Source organism: Nomascus leucogenys, chromosome 22a (assembly GCF_006542625.1).
Source record: "Nomascus leucogenys isolate Asia chromosome 22a, Asia_NLE_v1, whole genome shotgun sequence".
NCBI lineage: Eukaryota > Metazoa > Chordata > Mammalia > Primates > Hylobatidae > Nomascus > Nomascus leucogenys.
In genome coordinates, this window is record NC_044402.1 from 59,074,350 (window position 1) to 59,093,815 (window position 19,466).

General features: G+C 36.9%; 1 protein-coding gene across 1 annotated transcript in view; it reads left to right on the plus strand.

Annotated features, from left to right (window-relative positions):
- Positions 1-1,347: 1,347 nt before the first annotated feature.
- COL21A1 (collagen type XXI alpha 1 chain) overlaps positions 1,348-19,466 on the plus strand; it is a 182,266-nt gene continuing 164,147 nt past the window's right edge. The window contains exon 1 of the mRNA XM_030803600.1: positions 1,348-1,405. The gene's annotated coding sequence lies outside the window, so the exon portion shown is untranslated. The remainder of the gene's footprint in view (positions 1,406-19,466) is intronic.

Consider the following 19,466-nt stretch of genomic DNA (forward strand, 5'->3'; position numbering starts at 1 on the left):
AACAGTAGAATCTAACATGAATGGATAAGGAAATTCAGGAAATGATCATTCGAAGATGTTTGTATCACACCTGAATTAAGTGAGATTTAGTTATTGAAGAAGGCATTTCTTTGTGAACCTGTTCCCACAGGGAGAAATTAAGTCACACATTCATTTAGCCAATGTTTATTGAGCACCTTGTATATTCCAGGTATTGTTCTAGGCTCAGGGGACATGGCTAGGAACAAGACCAATTTCCTGCCCTCATAGAGCATACCTTGAGTTGGATAGGAAACACACAAGCAACGAAGATATAAAAAACTTCAGATAGCAATAAGTGATCTGTTGAAACCAAAGTGGGGTTGGGCATTCCATTTGGATGGGATGTACAGGAAGGACTCACTCTCAAAGGGCCATTTGAGTGGAGAATTTGATGAACAGAAGCAGGCAACTATGATAAGATCTGGGACAGAATTTTGGAGGCAGAAGAAAGTGCCAAGTGAGATGAGAACACACTGGTGTGTATAAGAAAGGGCAAACAGGTATTGTGTGTGTTGGGGCAGGAGGGGTGCAGGGTGAGAAAGAAGAGTGACAGGTAATAGGGAAAGCATATGAATGTTAAATAACTTTCTGGCTGCTCTGTGAAGAATGGACTCAAAGGGGCAGAGCAGACAGCATCTTTATCTTGTCATAAGGCTGTCACCTTATTCTGAGGCTTCCCTTGTAATCGCTAAACCCTCAAAGGTCACTGCCTACTTGACTATTTGAAAGTGAACTTCCTTCAGGTTTTGGAGCAGCTGTTACTTTTGGTTAAAAGCAAGGAACATCAGTCCGCTGCGACGTACCTTGGCGCCCCAGAGGGGTGTTCGTTCTCCTTGGGCCGGGGAGGCAGGCCTCCTTCGATCAGTGCAGGCGATGCTCTGGTTTTGCCCAAGTCTTTGCCTCCTTTGGTGCTTGCCCTTTCAGCTGAGTTGCCTTTCCTGCTTTCCTGGCAGTCCCTTATTCTGCCTCTCTCCTCGCGCTTCCCTGGTCCTCCTTCACCCTCGTTTTCAATCCTCAATCGTGCATTTTCTGATGCTAGCGGGATTTGAACTGAGTGTTTCCACCAGGGCGACACTAGCAGTTCGCCCTTCAAGATCCAGATCCAAAATCCACCCTCTGGTCTTCGGCCAAGGAAAGGGGGCGGGTGGGGAGCGCGAACCTTATCTCCCGGGCTCCGCCTCCAGGGGGCTGAGAGCGAGTTTCAGAGCCTCTGCGCTCTGCACTGGCCGCTGCAGGGAGAACGGACTCCGGGCGGAGGGCAGCCAATCCGTTTCAGCTCAGGTCTTGCTCGGGTTGGGCTTGCCACTGCCTGGAACATACCTGTCCCCCTGGCGCAACACTCAGCTGGCTGCGACGGCAACCCCGAGCCCAGACACTGCGCCAGGTAAGGAGACACCTCCTACTCCCCTCTCGCTGCCAGAATGACGTCTCGGGGGGCCTCAGGGCTGGCCCTCCAGGGGCTGCAATTTGGCATTTTGGGTTTCCTGGGGGTGCAGTCTTCTCCCTGCTTCAAAGCAGTTGGTGAACCGTCCGGTGAATTCCTCGCCCAGGCTGGAGGCTGAGATGTCAGGATTTGTCTTGCAAAGTTACTTCATGTTAATGAATCTTGGGAGGTTCTGTGGGTGCAGATTCCTGACTCGGAGTGTTTGGCTTCTGAGCACGATAACGTGCGTTGATTTACTCCCCTGAGCTCAACCCCACCCTCAGCTTTTAGCTTCTTGGAAGGGTCTCCAGCGTCCACACGTGGCGCTGAGCGCGCAGAGCTGTGGGTCTGGGGCTGTGTTGGGTGGGCCAGAGGTTCTTTATGGCTGCTGCATTATGGACTCATTCCGGGACCTTTAAAAAAATCGATGCTTGAGCAGCACCCCAGAGCAATTACTCAGAATTGCTGGGGGTGGGACTTTGAGCATTAACATATTTAAAACTTTTCTCAGGTGATTCCAACGTGCAGTCGAGTATAGAAAGCAGCGAACTACAGCAGTGATTCGCTGTGTGGCATCTGGCCAGCAGCAGCAAGCACCTGGTAACTTTGAGAAATACAAACAAAATCTAGGGCTCTAGCTCCGCCCTAGACCCACTGAACCTAAAACCCTGAGTTTGGGGCCCAGAAACCTGTGTTTTAATGAGCCCTCCAGGTGACGCTAGTGCTTGCTCAAGTTTGAAAACTGTTGGGTTGGATCTTATTTAATCAGAGAAGACACCTGCAAATTTCCCTCCACCAGGGGAGGAGGCAACAGACCACTTTTCAGAAAAACCTTAGTTATTTATTAGTAGAGTTTTGCCCATATTGAAAAAAAAAAGCATACTGGGGACTTTGAAAGATCTTGTAAAGGGGAGACTTAACCATCATCGAATAATTTTTAAGCAGTAGAATTTGCATACTTGCTTTAGGAGAGAATAGGAATTTTTCCTTTTCTAAAAGTTGAAATGAAGCCAAGGAAGAAATATACATGAGTCTTCCAGCTGTAATAACAGGAATCTTTGACCCTGATGAGATGTTCCTGGATCATCACTGTCATCAGTGCAGGTTACTGAACTCATATGCAGTATTTTTTCTTTTCCTAAAGCAGTTGAGGGTTTAAGGGATTCATGCCAATTCTCTTTAGTGAAAGGGAATTCAGTGTTGCAGGCCTCTGGATTATTGAAGTGGACCATTTTTTTTTTTTCTTTTTATAGATATCTGAGATTTCAAAATTTTGGCTAAAATAGTTCCAGCTGTTTCTAAGCCATTAGTACAAAAATAGAATGACTTTGCAAATGGGCTTAAATGGATTAGAAATCTGACACTGGATAAGAAAATCTAGAATAGGCATGACTCCAATCCCAGCACATGTGTGCTGCAATGAACACAGGGCTAACTGTACCAAGACTTTCTGTACAGAGAACATTTATTTTCCAAACTGCTTTTTTTCTGTGCCAATTTGTGACTGAGGTATATAAACTTGTTAAGGGTTAGGTACTAAGCTTGCATTTGGAGAATTTGGGGGAAATTTAGATAGTGGTTAGGAACAGGGACTTTGGTCTGAGGCAGACCTGGGTTCAAGACCTGCTCTTCTGCTTCTCTGTGCTCTTGGATAGTTGCATAGCTTCTCCGAGCCTTATTTTCCTCATCTGTGCAATGGGGGGCATACTAGTACACTTACCTCATAATTCACATTGTTGTCAGAGTTAAATGAAATAATGCTTCTAAAGTGCCTAGCATAGTAAGTTAAATATTTGTTAGCTCAAAATACAAACTCATGTATACACACCATAAAACAACATAATCCTCAAACACCTTAATATAAGATCTATGTTGATACATGATTAGATTTTTATTTAAATACCAACTGCACCCTTAGAAGGTGACTATATGGACATCCTCAAATTATCCTTATAATTTTATTACATACTTCATATGGAACTTTCTGGAAAAAGTTTTAGATTAGCTTCAAATCAATAGCCTAGTTTTTCTTTAGTCACTGTGGTGAAGGATTTCACCTTCTGGTAGCCTTCATAATATATTAACATTCATATTTTAATAGCGTAAAATCTGTTTCTTCAGAATATTTTTCTTTATAAAAGAAAATCCAAATGAGAGAGCATCTAAAAGTGGCATGGTGTAGTCTCCAGGAGAGCTAGTTTAGAAGTACTATCTGGAGTTTCTTAGGTTCTTAACAGAGTGAATAAAGGAAACCCTATCCAGTTACATCGTGATTTGTTCAAGAAAATATAAGAGAAAGCAAAATGAGGACACAGAGCAAGGACAAGCCTAAACTGGCAAAAAGAGTAGGTGAGGTAATGAGTCCTTTTCTTTCTTAGCTGCAATAATTTCAAAATGCTTCAAGCCACACACACACGCATACAATCAATTCCTTTCACATTATTTGATTGGAACTGATCTCTATTATCCTCTTAGGACCAAGTAGATCTAGTGAAAATATTTATGGTATTAATGCCAAAAAAGATGCCAAATGATTCTGTACTTTGAAATTAATTTCCATTCTCTTTTATTTTAGCGATAAGTTGAATAGGGTATTACTGAGAATGCCTTTTATGACTCATCTGGCATCTTTACATGCAAGAGATTGTAACCTGCCTATTACCAATCTTATATGACTTCTCTAAGGCTAAACATAAAGCAAGTTCCGGCATCTAAGCACTTTAGTAAGTCCTCCATTCAAGAAATCAGATCTTCATTAGGATACTTTAAAAATTACAATTTAATGTTATTAAAATGATTAGAATTAGAATGTAATGTTATTAAACTAAATGTAATTCCAATTTATTATAAGTAGGGTTTTCTATTTGACTCACTGTGGAAAGAGGAGTAGCTGTGGGGATGAAAAAGAAGGTCAGAGGCACACCTGTTGATGGGAAAAACGGAGACATATAGGAGCAAATTCAGATTCTCAGTAATCAAATGACGTGTTCTGGATAACTTAACTGAAAAGCTAAGAGAGTCTACGATGTTGCAATTCAGAGTGACAGATGGGGCAGCACTGCTTGCAGTGAATGGCCAACTAGGAATGATCAATATTGCGATGCCCCACAGTGACTTTATGATTCTCCTCTCATAGGTATAGGGTCCAGAGCAGATATAATCATAAAGAAGTTGTGCTTGGTTTACATAACCTGGCTCACTTAGAAATGTTTTGATGAGGGTTACCTGGCATTCATTTAGGTTCATTTTCAGGGCCCTCTTTGTTCCATAGTGGATGGTTTTACTATTAAGGGCAATCTCGAAACTGTTGTGAGTAAGGCCTATCACAGGAAATGGATACGTGTTTTTATTTTGTATGTATTATCTTTGGATTATATTTCTCAGCATGCAATAGTAATTCTTTAGTTTGCTTCATTACTATTCTTGTGAGAAACAAAGTTGAAATGTTTATTTCTGGTACGTGGTCCAGTCTCATAGGAAGAAAATGAACCATGAGGCTAAATTCCCCAACTTTCTGCATAGACTGTTGGTTAAAGACGAGGTACTCTGCAGCCAGACAGCCTAGCCCTGAATCCTGACCTCATTACTTTCTAGTTGTTTCAACTTGGACAAGTTACATAATCACTTTTCGCTTCTGTTTCCTCATTGGTAAAATTGGGGTAGTAGAACCTACCTCAGTAGGGCTGTTGTGAGGGGTAAATGAGTTAACACATGTAAGGTTCTTAAGACAGTGCCTGGCTCATAGTAAGTGCTTAATAAGAATTTGCTATTAGTTTACTTTGGGCCTTAATGAATGCTTTAAGCTGAAGCTCTCTTTTCTGTTTTCACCTCTGAAAGTGAGATCCTAAAAGGAAATAGTAATTTAGGTTATTAATGTGGTGCTCATTTCATGATTTTTCTGTTTTATTTAATGGGATAATTTGTCTCAGAATAAGTGAAGTACTTAAAGTTTCTCAGAAAATAATAAATTTAGAACAACATTTTTGTAAGGTCCCAGTTGGTACTACTGTGGCTGGCCAGAGACCGCACCTAGGGAATCACTGCATTAACCCACTGATTCCCAAACTTGACTGGACATTTGAATCACCTGAGAACAGTTTTTTAGACTGTGTTCTGTGTTAGAATGTTTGAAATTTATTATGAAAAGAGTAAAGTAATCACGTCATTTATAAAGAGAGTCCCTGGAGCATATCTACACACTAACTATATCCATGGGATTCTGCTGTACTCACAGAATTTTTAGAATGGTTAGGGATATTAGAATTTGCTTAATACAAATGAGGGAACAGGTTTGGAGATGTCATTCTTAGCCAAGGGCTCATGAAGAGTTAGTGGTGGCACTGGATAACAATTCATATTTTTTTAGTACTTTAATCCTACTTAGTACATTTTTCATTCAACTGTCTTGCATTCCAAAAAGTCAGATAATGTTGACAAGGAGACACACAATCCAACTTACAGAATACCACTGGAATACTATAGTTAAGCCTGTTCCACTTATCCCAGTTTAATTTCAGGGACATTTACTTAAAATATTTCTTTAATTAAAGAGCACTGGAAGCAATATGTTTACAATGCCAAGAAAATAAATCTGAAGTTATCAGTTGTGAAAAGGATAATTTTCTCACCTTTGTCACTTCAAAGAATTCAATATAATTTTTTCTCCTTGTTGTTTCTTGGACATTTTGGTTTTTACCAATGAAATGCTCAGATAAATCTTTGAAAATTTCAGGAAACATTGACAATTTTCTGAAGTCCAAGCTTAGTGACCTTCTGGGAATCCTGCCACATGCTTGTGTTTGATTCAGTGTTTAGTTTTTGTTTGGACTTGTCTTGTTTTTCATCTAGGTCAATTTAGCCATGATTGCAGTGTTATGCTACCCCTTAACTGTTTGTTTATGTACTCATTGGTGTCGAGAAGAAAAGACTAAGGACCAAGAAAAAAGGTTTTTTTAATTCAAAGTAAAATGTTCTAGCGAAGTTTGAGCTTTTTAGAAAGTTCTTTTAAAAAGATTCTTTGGAATTTTAGTCTTTTGCATTAATTATGTAATGGAGTAAATAAAAGCACTCAAAGCTTATTTTTATATTTTTATGAGAATCTTTAAATTCATAGGTGATTCAATGGAAACAACTTATTAGAATATTAACTTAATATACTTTAACATTTTTAGACCTTGTTGTATATGTATTTTGCAACTTTATTAGGAAGAGAGAGTTTGCTTCCACTTATAGAGTGTGTATAGGCGTGTGTTTTCCAGCAGTACTCAGAAGATGGAATATTAAAGATAAAACCGGGAGGAACATTCCTTGTTAGTGTTCAGCCATTCATCAAATAACTATTAAATGTCTACCAAGTGGTTGGCTATCTTAGGTAAAGGGGATTCAGACAAAAAGTTGCTAAAGTCTGTTTCCGAGAGTCTATTAATAGCCAATCTGCTGTTTCTTTTTTAAAAATGAAAAACTCCCTTCAATTTGTTATTAAAAAATAATATTTTGTAAATACTTTGAACAATGTAGAAGGCAAAATGCTTCTAATTTAAATTTAAAAACCTCAACAAGCATAGCATGATGTATCACTGGATTTCTTAAACCATTTTTGGTTGTTGTTTGACATAATACTATTTATTAATCTTTAGAAAGTGTTCAATGTGGTTTGAAGTAATGTCTTGGCAGCCAGTGGAGAGATTATCCCAGAGAGAAGCATTGTGGAGAAGGTAAATACCCAGCGTCCTGAGAGTCAGGCTTCTGTCCACCGTTTCCCTATTGATCATCACCTGTTCTCCTTGGCAGTTTGCCTTTGGATCATTTTACCGCTCTTTTACTTTTTCTCCCTGTTCAGATTCCTTGTTAGCTAGCAACACTAGGCTGAGTTTTGAAATGAGATAAAGAGAAATATCAACTGGGAAAGAGGGATGATATGTGTCTTAGTTAGCCCAGGCTGCTAAAATAAAATTCCATACAGCAGGTGGCTTAAACAACAGAAATTTATTTCTCATGTTTCTGGAGGATAGGGAGTCCAAGATCAAGGTGCCGGCCAATTTGGCTTTTGAAAGGGCTCTATTTCTGGCTTACAGAGAGTGTTCTTTTTGTTCTTTTCTCATGATGAAGAGAAAGAAAACAAGCTCTCTGTCTATTTATAAGGGCCTACCAGTCCTGAGGACACCAGTCTTGTTATCTAATTACCTCCCAAAGGCCTTGTCTTCAAATATCACCGTGTTGGGAGTTAAGGCTTGTACACATGATTTTTGGGAGGGCAGCTTTCAGTTCATAGCAACATGATAATTGTTTTAACCAGAGTGGTATAGGAATGGGCAGAGTTCCTACTTGGGCGTCTATGGAATGGGGAGGGAGCAGGGTTGAAAAGGGAAAGTAAGACGCAGAGCTCTTAATGGAAGCGGAGGGACATGGAACCTAATTCAAACTTTTGTATTTGTGTAACGACAGCAAACATGTGAGTGTGAAGTGTGAGTGATAGGTATCTATAATCTAAATTATGTGTCATTTCTATACTACTATTTAGATAATATTAATATTGACATGTCAAATACTAAATAAAGGCCAAGAAGACCCTGGGCCGGGAAATGGCTTCTTATCCAGCCTGCCACCAACTTACTGAGATGCTGGAAGCTTAGAAAAGCCTGCAGTAAGGAGAGTTAGACAGGTGTGTTTGCAAAGTTCTCTTTCATTTTGCTATTTGGATATTTTTCTTAGTTAAAAGCACCATTAGAGGCCATCATGGAACATCTAAAGGGTTGCATCTGAGCGCATCTCTATATAGAGTTTAAGTCAGCATGAAGCCATTGGATCCTTTAGGAAGTCGGGCTACTGAGAAATGTAGAGTATATTTATTCCTAAGATTCCTATTGAGGTATATCTCAGTTCATTTTATGCTGCTATAACAAAATACTTGAGATTGGGTAATTTATAAAGAACAGAAATTTATTTCCTCACAGTTCTGGAGGCTGGAATCTAAGATCAAGGCATTGGCAGTTCTGTTGTCAGGTGGAGGCTGCTTCCAGGGTGGCGCCTCATGGCTGCACCCTCCAGAGGAGAGAAACACTGCGTCCTCACATGGTGGAAGACTAAGGGCAAGCCAGCTGAAAGCTGCCCTAAACCTCTTTTATAACAGCTTTGTATTATTCTGTTCTCACACTGCTGATAAAGACATACCCGAGACTGGGTAGTTTATTAAAAAAAAAAAAAAAAAAAAAAAGGTTTAATGGACTCACAGTTCCATGTGGCTAGGGAGGCCTTATAATCATGGTGGAAGGCAAATGACACATCTTGCCTGGTGGCAGACAGAGAAAATGAGAGCCAAGCGGAAGGGGTTTCCCCTTATAATACCATCAGATTCGTGAGACTTATTCAACCCCATGAGAACAGTATGGGGGAAATCATCCCCATGATTCAATTATCTCCCACCCGGTCTCTCTCACAACACATTGGAATTATGGGAGCTATAATTCAAGATGAGATTTGGGTGGGACACAGGCAAACCATATCAGGCTTTAATCCGATTCATATTGGAGGAGCCCTTATGGCCTAATCACCTCCTAAAGGCCTCACCCCTTAATACAATCACGTTGGCGTCATGTAAATTTTGGAGGGGACACATTGAAACCATAGCAACATACTTGAATGTTCACTGAAGATGGATGTTCCTGTGGATGGTGAGTAATAACAGCTTTTTCTTCCAAACAAATTGTAAACTCTTTTTCATGATGGCTAGACAAATTTATCTTTGACTTCTATGTGGAAATTATATAAAAAATTTTTTTCATTGGTCTTTCCAACACTTGAAAAAAAAATTTAAATTTGAATTATGGCTTTTTGTTGGAAATCATGTTTATATGAGTAATCAAATTATATTTTCAGGCTCTAAATTATATGTTTCCCAAAATGTTAACAGTTGTGTTTGGGTTGTGAGATGATAGACTTTTTTATGCTTTTCTTTGTTTTCTCATGTGTATTTTTAAATACATGTATTATTTTTATGATGCAAAAATGAATACTTAGATACATGCTTTGTATATGGAAACATTTGGAATTATAATTTCAAATTCCCATACAAGTGAGAGATAATGATTGTTAGAATGTGATTAATTCATGTTTCTATAATTCATAAAGTACATGTTGTGCCAGATGTACTTAGATACTAATTAGAGATGGTAACATCTGGTGAAAAGGAAATAATTATTTCTAAAAAGCAGAAAATATTATTACTCCTTGTGAATGCAAGAAGAATAGTTACATGCTCTAATACATTGAGGCCATATAGAGTAATAGCTAAGATTATGTGGGTTGTATGGTTGTGGCTCTGACATTTACCACTTGTGTGACTTTGTGCATGGTGCTTGACTTTTTAAAGGTTAATTTGCTATGTGTCAAGTGGGTATTCAGAGGACCTACTTCATAGTATGGTCAGAAGGGTTAAATAAAACAATGCACATAAACCCTTTGGCATAAGGGCTGGCAGATACAAAGTACTCAGATTAGTTCAAATTAGTTATTATCATAAGTAATATTCTCCTAAGCTTTTTCACACTTACATTTGAATTCCTATGTTTTGGAAAGCTTGTTGCTTCTTTGGGTGAGAATATTCTTCATATAACTGAGGACCTGGAGCAGATGCAAATCCAGATTTTAGCCATTATCCACCTTGTACTTGGGAGAGGGAAGTGAGAATGCAGGAGAAAGGTATCTGCTGAAGGTGGCAGGGCAGTGGCAACTCTAACAGAAGCTTTTGAGGTAAAGCTTTGTGGCTGTAGGTGTTGATTCTGGGATCCATGAGGCTGTCAGTCTTTGCTGTAATGGCACAGTTGCAGTCACTGTGGTGGTTGGGTGAGACTGAGGGTATCCTCAGGTCTTGCTTGTAACTGCAAGTGGTTTGTGGGGAACTCCTGGATTTAGCATTTGTGGAGGCTTTTTTCTTTTTTTTTTAGAAGACTGCCCCGAGTTTCAGCATCCACTGCCTTCTCAGCAGGTGCCTTCATGCTTCTGCAGTCCAGATTTGCTGTAACAGTATAGATATGCATCAATTTATCCATTCAATAAATATTTATTCAGCCTTTTCAATAGATTAGACAAGGTGCTAGGGATGCAGCCCTAAATATGACATGATTCCTGTCCTCAAGCACTCAGTTTGTTAGTCAGTTTCCCCTTAGGTTCTCTGGATGCCATGATTGGTTGTCATATCACAAGGCTCCCAGCCCTAATCAATTGCTGCTTATAGGAGAGTACGTTGAGCACGTTGTTGATTGTTTCATACCCAGTAATGTGAAGGCTTATAACTGGAATATGTGGTCAGATCTATGTTCTCCTCAAAACTGTGGTGAAGTCTGTGTATGTAATGTACATAAATTTTTACATGATATTTAGACTAACCACGTTGTCTATTAAGCTAAAAATAAAACAAAAAAACCATAATTGAATTGAATGAACTGAGGCTTTATAGAATAAAGCCGTGGAGGCACTGGGAGAATCAGAATCAATTACTTTTAGACTATACATCTCAGAATACTGGAAAAAATGTGAATATTTTTGACCTCTGATTCATTCTAAATTAATTAAATGAATGTCCAGTTGCCTCTGTAGAATAGTTAGAGCCATTTATATATGTGTATTTCCTTAACTGTGCCTCTAAATATTTTTAATTTTCAGGTGGAGAGTGTAATTTCACACTGGACATTTTTGGCCAGACTTATGCCATTACTAAATGCTAAGGTTGACTAATTTAATAAATGTACATTTTAAATTATTCTATGCCATTTTGGATATGGTTGCTAAGTTGAATTCCAAATCTCCTTTCTAGTAACCGGTCATATTTTTGAGCCTTTGGCCTAAAGAGCCTAAGCGAGATTAGAGAAGCAATTATATTTTTACATTTTCAAACTTGATTTGAACACTAATGACTTAATTTAAAACCTAAATGTGTTTATGCTTTCTACTTTATCTACTCTTTCATTTTATCCTAAGGACTAGCATTTATCATAAAGTTAACTGAGAAAAACATTTTCCTTTTTAAAAATTTCATTATTTTAGTATTGCCAGTGCTTAGACAGGGCAAACCTGTTTTACTCAAGGGAGTGTCCTCAGGTAATCAGGACGGTATAAAGCTGCAGACTTTTCAAGTTGCAATGAAGAAGACATGTAGCCCTGGTTCTTTAGAGTGCACTACTTTGCTACTGTCTATTACTGTAGACTCTAGAGAATTTTAAAATTTGGCCTTTTTTTTTTCCTTTCGAATTTATCTTTTCCTGGGATTTCTGTTTTCTCAGAGCCATCTATTGATAGGTTCTCAAGTAAAAATAGGGAGAAAAAGGCACATTTTGCTCTCGTCAAAAGCTGTAAAAATGGATTTCAGTTTTTATAACCATTGTTTTCAATAGGGAGTTGAGAAGTTTTAAATGGAAAAATATAGAAATTTTAAACTATCAAGATGGAGAGGCACCACCAGGAACTCTCAAATAGCCATTACTGTATATTTCACCACTTTCGCAGCAAGGAGGTATTGTCAGCTGTAAAAACATTGAATATATGCCATACGAAAACAAGAGGAGCAATGAGTAGACAAGTTTAATTTCAGTGGCCATTAGGTACTTAGTAGATCAAGGCAAGCCATAGTCAGATTGCTTATGATACAGTTGTGAGATGGACTATTTTAAATACAATTTTTAGAAAGCAAACTAATACTCTGTTTAATTGAGTTCCATATGGTCTAATGCTAGAGGTAAGCAGTGTGGAAGATACGATCTGTTTTTGTCATGGTTTGCTTCATGGAGGAGATGGGGCTTGACCCAGCCTTTTGAAGCATGCTTCAGTTTGAACAAATGTTTCTGTTTAGACACACTCTAGTTAACACAAGTCATAGGGCTGGCAGTATCTTACAAATTGTTGTTCGTGATACGAATATTGTTTATCCCAACAATACTTGATGCTTTCACCCCTCCCTATAGCATACATATTGAGCATACTTTCCAATACCAAACATCTCCAATGATGGGAAACTTTCTATTTTAGGGAAATCCTCATCTATTGAAAACTTTTTTCTTAAACTGAAAAACTTCTCCCTGGAGTTTCCAGGCTTTGGACCTAGTTGTGTACTCTGGGAGTGACAGAAATAAGCCTTATTTCTTTTTCCATGTTCCCAGCATTTGAAGACAGCTAATATGATGCCCCAAGTGGAACATCATATTCTGAAACCACTTCTTTGAGATGGTTTGTATTTATATCTCCACTCTGGTCAGCCTTCCCTAAGCACATACAGTTTTGATATCTCTGGCCATTGGTTGCTTAATAGAAAGGATGTAGCCCTGTTCTTTCCTCAATGTAGTTCAAGAGCAAATTAATTCTTGACAGCCAGTTCACACGAATGAATTCAATTTGGCATCAGCTAAGACCATTTAGTCAACTCAGACCTGCTGCTGTTAAGGCACTTTATTCCTAGCGAGCATTCTACAATCCAAATTTTGGATCCCAGAAGTTTTGTATTTCTTTTGAATTTTGCCTTGTTGCAGTGGTCTATTATTTATTCAGTTGAGGTATTTCTTTTGTCCAAAGTCTTCTATTCCATCAGTCAGTCATCTTTCAAGGTTTGCTTTGTCTAGAAATTTAATTTGCAAGCCATCATCTCCCTCATTCAAATTATGAATAACCAGTTAGACAGGGAAAAGCATAGAACTCTAAAACATACCACCAGACACCTCCTACCAGGCTGACATCAGGTGTTATCCTTCATTAGGGGGGCCCTTTAAATAGTCTTATATCCGACTTACATTAATTCATTTTCATTTTTGAACTATCATGAACAGTATTCCCCTGGTGTCAGCCTAGTACAGCTATCAAAGAAGTACAGGTTAGTTTTATATGATCTATTTTTGGCACTTAGCAAGCACTGCAGAGTGTTCAGTGACTCATTCCTTTTGTAAGTTTTGTAAGTGCTCACAAATAGGAGTGAGGCTTAGAATATTAAACAATCAGAAAAGCCAGAACATCAGCCAATTGGAGTGGGTTCAGATCCAGTCAAAACAGATGTGCATACACAATCTGTACTGCAACCCTGCTTTGTACCAGCTGAATATAGGCCTGGTTCACAATTGTTTTTAAACTTCGGGCTTGTGGGTTTACCAGAGGCATATATATGCATTGATATTCATAGCCATTTCTGTTCCCTTTTGCCTCCCATTTCTTTATTGCATATACAGATTACTTATACCAGGTTTCTGTAAGTTTATGGTGTTTATTACCTAGACCCTGAACATTAACCTGTAAGCCACAAATTAAGGTGTGTTTTGAGATAAGCCTTTGAACTATGAATGGAAATGGCTTATTTAAGGGACTCAATATAACTTGCCTAGTAGGAATGGAAGGTTTAGGTGTAGAGAAGTAGGAAATAAGATATTTCAGTATGCAGGAACTGAAGTTCTTGAGTGGAAGCAATCACTGGAGCAGGGGAAGATGTTGTGTTTTCTGGATGAGGGGCAGTGATCAGTTGGCTAAGAATACATTTGTCAATAGTCTACCAAAAACGAAAAGGCCAAAAGAAAATGACCAATCAGGAGAAAGGATAGCTTTTAAGAGATGAATATGAGAAAGCATGAGAAGAGTGATTAAGAGTGTGTGATTTTTTAAGCAGAGGAAGATAAAGGAGAGAAGTGTGAGAGTGTGGGTGAGGGAGCTATTGAATTGGGAAATGAGGAGGTCATTACTCTTCAGGTGAGCATTTCTGCTGGTGAGGGAGATGAAAGTGCAATTTTTTTTGTATTTTAGAAAAAAAATCCTAAATGTGTACCATTAGGGAAAATGTTGCCTTTTGTATTGATTATGAAGCAGTGTTTAAAATGATGTTTAACAGTAAATGTGTCTTTAGAGATAATAGAAAATATAGAAAGTAAATAACTTTATAGAAAATGTTCATGACAAAATATTAAAAGAAAATGGTTACAGCATCATAACTTATTTCTTAGGAAATGCATCTTATATAAATATGAAATATTCCTTTTTGATCCTGCTTAATACTTTTGCTTTGAATTCTATTTTTCATACTATATTTATTTTCTTTTATTAGTATTTACCTAGTAAATTATATTTCTGCCCCTTTATATTCAACATTTTCTGTCACTGAGTTTTAGGTGGATTTCTTGTAAACAGCATATACAAAGACTTTAAAAAACACAATTTCAAATTTTTCTGGATTCCAAATAGGCAAATTTAACCCATTAAACTTTATTATGATTGCTAATATGTCTGGACTTTTTCCTTGAAGTTTACTTATGTTTTCTGTTTTTACCGTGCTTTCTTGTTTTTTATTATAAACGACTTTTTCTGTTATTTGGAATTGTTTGCTTTATTTTCCTTTTCTACCAGTTATCTCCGGAAGTTATAATTCTGTTTATATCATAATTGTTATAATTACATTTCTACGTATTAACTAAAACATGTTTTCCTATTAATGGCTGATTGGTATCAATTACCCCCTCATTGTTTTTTAGCTTCACTTTTGTGATAAGAAGTCTCTAGACAATCTAAATTTTATTTCTTTTTAGGCATCCTGCTCCTCCCCCAAACATTTAGGATTTTTTTGCTCTATTCTTTGAATCATAACTTTTCACAAAAATATGAAATAGGTCTTTTTTTTTTGCCTATTCAAGCAGTTTGATATTTGTAATGCTTTCAGTTTGAAGATTCAAATGTTAATTTAGCACTGAAATTTTTTCCTTTACTGTTTCTCTCCTATATTTCTCCATATGTCTCTTTTTAGTTTTTTCTTCTGAATATTCTTCTGAAATATTTTGTAAAATCTGTGTTCTTTTGCATTGTAATCTGGTAGAAGTCTTCAACTTGATTTTCCATCTAGCTATTTCCATCTTCAACTATATCCATTATTAAGTTTTTAATTTTCTAAGATACTAATTGATTCTTTCTCTTTTTATTCACTAATATTCTTACATATATATTTGAATGTATCAATTAGATTTAAGTGAGTCCTTTTCTTTTCACTGTTATTAGCTGTTTCTTTGGCTGTTAATGTATTCATTGAATTCATGGTTTTTCTTCATGTTGCTGGTTTTTATTGATATTTGTTCACTCTTATTTGTATGCCTATTTTCGTGTCTGTAATTTTGTATTTAAAACTATCTGGAGCTTGCCCCCAATAATTATAAAGTTGGGCAATGTATTAGTGTCTTATTTATTGGATATGGCTGCTTCTTCTCTTGGGTTTTGCTAGTGGGGAAGCTACCTGGGGCCTGTCTTTTCAATCTAGTCTAAGTGCCCAAACTCATAGATTACTGTAGATAGAAATAGAAAGAGTTGCACAGTGTTCAAGAGGCCATTCTTCCTCATTTGTGTAAAGTTTATCCTTCTCTGAAAGGCACCTACCTCTGTCAGAGCACTTTTCTTCCCCCTGCTCTGAGAATTCTTTTACTTCCAGCTCTGAGTATTACTGTTCTTCTAATCTTCCCAGCAATATAGGCTATGGAGTTGTAGAGGTATCACATTCAGTGTTAATCTGACAATATTCGAAAGCACCTGTAATTATAGAAAGGAACAAGAGTCAGTTTGATATCTGCTTTATTACTTCTACTGTGTAGTGAACATTTTGGACCAAGCAATATGTGGCTCTGGGGATCTTGTTTGCAATTTCTTCTGAAAAGCATTTGAATGATGTAGTAAAATAAGAGCATCTCCTTTTGGATAAAGTCTGTCATATTGTAATTCTGAGACTGCACTTGGCACATGCTTGAGAAATGTCTGTTTTTCAGGATGAACGAAGTCCAGTGCGGCTGTTTCTGCTTTACACCATTGGGTCTGAAAGTCTGTATAACAGAACGTAACCAACTGACTTTGGAGTGAACAGTGAGATAGGAGAGTTTCCCACCTCATGAATCTCCTGCTTTATAGGAAGCAAACTTGATAACAACACTGTCTTGAGTTTATACAACATGACCCCTTTTAGAGATCTGTTCTGCAAAAATTTTTCGAAATATTTAATGACAGTATCAATGTTTATAATTCACTTTGTTTGTCACACTAGTCTAACATAGCAGAGTTTAAAATATCTTTTTAAACATTGCATATTGTTCTTGTTTTCTAAGATGTGAGGCAAAATATTTACTAACGAATGTTTTTAGTTCTCTTGAGTTGCTTTTTCCTAGGATGTTTTCATTGTTTACTCAGTTGGAAGTATAGTATTGTCAATTTTCAGAATGCCAGACATAGTTTTATTCAAATATAAGAATAAGACACATTCCAGTGCCCAATTATACGTCTTCCCCAACTCTCCACAATTTAAGGTTATGTGTACTAATTCTCTCTTGCCATCCCACTTGGCAGATAGTCAACATTTGACTGTGATATTCATTTGCTAATTTTTTGTGTGTGTGTTGAAAACAATGTCAAATAGTTTAAGAAATCTCATATGTTGGAGTCCTAAACCATATACTGCAAGAATTCAGTTGGAGTTTTGTAGTGCTTGTTACTCATTTAAAAGGAAGAACATTTTCATGGGATTATTTTTCATCGTGATAGCTTAGCAATCAAAAAACTTACGAAAAGAGAATGATCTGAATGTTACCGTATATGTCTTTGGAGCTCTTTAAAAGTAATAGAACTAGGGATAGATATTATAATTTTGATCATAAAATGTTAATCATAGAAAATTCATAACATTAGATCTAGTGGATCCAGTTTGAATAATGGAAACAAATGACTTTTTTGCAGCTTTAGAAAGCTGATTATTAACCATGTATTTACTAGTATACATAATTAGTAAAATATTTAAGACAATAGAACTAGCCAATTGGAAATGGAAGAGATTCTCAAATTCGCTTATCTTCTCACCCCCTGGTTTTACAGAGGAGATACTGAAGTCTAGCCAGGCTTGTTTTCTTGCTCAAATTCCCGCAATGTCTTAGTGGCCTTGGTTGGGATGCAGAGAGTCTAGTTCTCAGTACTATCCTCTTTTACCCACACCTAGCTGAATAACGCCAGGAAGGAACTGAATATTGTGACTCATCACTTTTAAAAAAGTTGCTGTTACAGAACTGAATATAATGCTTCCTTTACTAACAAATGCAGGATGTTTATCATTTTTCCATACCAGAGCTTCCTTTTATATGGTAAGAAATGGCACACTAAGTTATTTTTGAGGATAGTCTTTTTATTTTCCGTTCTTTTAAACATAGTCATGTTTTATTTGGGTCTCCTGAATGTCAGGATGGTATTAATTCACATTGATTGTTTCTTCCTCAGGAAACCTTTTCTGGCATCCTTAGTAAATGGCAGTAGAGTCATCTGGGAGGTAAAAGAAGATTGTACCATGTGAGGTGTGTTTTATTCTTGGCTGGTCAGCAAGCATTTTTCCTGTAGAAACAAAAGGCTGGCTTTTGAACTGGTGGTGCTATGAAGGGTCGGTAGGAAAAAGCATGGCAGTTTATTTGAGGGAAGGGTAGAAAACACTGATTGGAGCTCATGTATTTAAGTAAGCGATTATAAACCTTTCACATGGGTGATAGAAACTAAGAGTTAAGATGAATTTATTTTGGGAATGAAAAATTTGAAACTAAATTGATAAATGGGATGTTTCCCATAAACATGTACAGCTAGTGTATTTCAAATTTGTATTTTCTCAGTTGAAAATAAGAAATAAAACATTTAAAATTGTGCAATATTAAGCATGTGATAAGGAGTTAGATACTCATACAAAAGGTATTTTGCAATTGATTATGGTTTTGAAGTGTGCTTTCTTCCCTTAAACATCAAAAAATAAGTAAGCCTGATAAAAATCATCACCTTATAAAACATGATAATACTTTATGTTAATAACAATACAAACTAAAAAAAATTATATTACAATTCATCCTGGTCAAGGATGCCATTTGAATTAATATAAGAAGTATATCTGTTCCTTAAAAAAAATAAAATAAAGCTGTACGGAATTAAGAAAAACTTTGGAAACTTGACTTTTTTTATTTTAGGAGAAATAAAATGTGATTATACTCTTAGCACTTGAAGGATGCTAAACTTTGAGTTTGCTTTGTGATATTTCTCGACTGATTTATCATTGAGAGACCATACTATTAAAGAAAGAGTAAAACATTGACTGAGTTCTTTGAGATTGATACAAGATTCCCCCAGCCTTTCATAGAGTCATAGGACACTGGACTAGAAAAACCTAGTATGCAAATTGTTATGTTTCCATATATCTGGCTTAGTTGGGACTCCCATAGAAAAATGACTTTCAATTTTTTTTACAGGACCTACAGGAAGAAATACATTTTACATTGTGACACATCTGTATTTATTCAAAATATGTATACCAAATATATCATAAGATTTACCTTTCGTACATACAATGTGCTCTAACATTTTCTTTTCCCTTCTATTCTATTAAACACTATTGGTCATAGACCACTGAGTTGATTTCAAGATCAACCAACGGATCGTGATTTGCATTTTAAAAAACACTACCATAAAAATCCCTCCAGTTTTTTGTTGCTGCTGGTGGTAGTGGTGGAGGGGATGAATTTGTAGTTATAGGAGATCCTTATTAGTTCTGTTTGTCAAATAAATTTCAGGTACACAGTCAGATTACGTTTTCTGGCCCCATGATACTCATGGCCAATGAGTTGAGTGGAAATTAACATATATTTCTGCACTGGAACATTTATTTTCAGTGTGAGAACCTCCAGAGCTCTTTACACTTACCTTGGAAAATGACCATACTCCTCAGACTCAATCTTAAAATGAGGAATGTGGAGCAGAGCCACTAGACAGCTCATAGTGGACGTAGAGTATGCGCAAAAAATAAATGTTTGTTGTTATAAGGCACAACAATTTTTGGATATGTTTGTTACCCAGCATAATCTAACCTCTTGTGGTTAGTGTAAGATAATTCAATTATGTGTTTTGCTAATGGAGCAGAGTCTCCTTTTGAGATATTAACCTTATCTAAAACATATGTAAGTTTAAAAATATGTTTATTATTTCTGATTTTAAAATAATGCATATTGTGTTGTTTTTG